Genomic DNA, 556 nt, shown 5'->3' with positions numbered 1-556 from the left:
GTGGTAATTCCACTCATAGTTAATCTCGGCATATAGCATAATTATCCAATCCTGAAGCTCTGTGACTGATGACGTTTCATATCAACGCGCGCTTGTCTGGTGGGGATTTCCTCTAACTCCCCTGACCACTCTGCTGCGCGAGTACATATTTTGCAAACACCGGTGTTGAACAATAAACCAACCATTTTACTACCGTACGGCATTAACTAGGATGCTTTAGACAGAAGAAGACTGCCGTTCTTTTCAAACGACCCTCGAATCATAGTACCTATATGATTTTTTAAGGCCTAAGAGTGCAATTTCCGGGCACTTCAAGAGGTCCATATTCTCAAAATGTTTGCATCTCAGCCTCAACTATGGTGGGCCAGAGGTCGTGTGGACTTTCACGCACCCCTACTTTAGAATTTGGAGGAAAAATGTAAAAAGTCTACAGCACCCGGTATTCCCAGGCTGTCACCAATCCAAGTACTAACCAGGCCTGACGTTGCTTCACTTCGGTGATCGGACGAGAACAGGTGTTTTCAACGTAGCATGGCTGTAGACATGTGGATGATAT

General features: G+C 45.0%; 1 non-coding gene across 1 annotated transcript; it reads right to left on the bottom strand.

Annotated features, from left to right (window-relative positions):
* Nucleotides 1–424: 424 nt before the first annotated feature.
* On the bottom strand, nt 425–543 carry LOC117104454. The gene has a single exon (XR_004444749.1). It is a non-coding gene; the product is annotated as a 5S ribosomal RNA (ribosomal RNA).
* Between the last annotated feature and the right edge of the window lie 13 nt (nt 544–556).

This window comes from Anneissia japonica, unplaced genomic scaffold (genome assembly GCF_011630105.1).
Source record: "Anneissia japonica isolate Jap-2015-1 unplaced genomic scaffold, ASM1163010v1 scaffold40063_len556_cov99, whole genome shotgun sequence".
NCBI classification, from domain to species: Eukaryota; Metazoa; Echinodermata; class Crinoidea; order Comatulida; family Comatulidae; genus Anneissia; species Anneissia japonica.
Note: the sequence above shows the minus strand (reverse complement) of the source record. Positions and strands in the feature narration are given on the sequence as shown.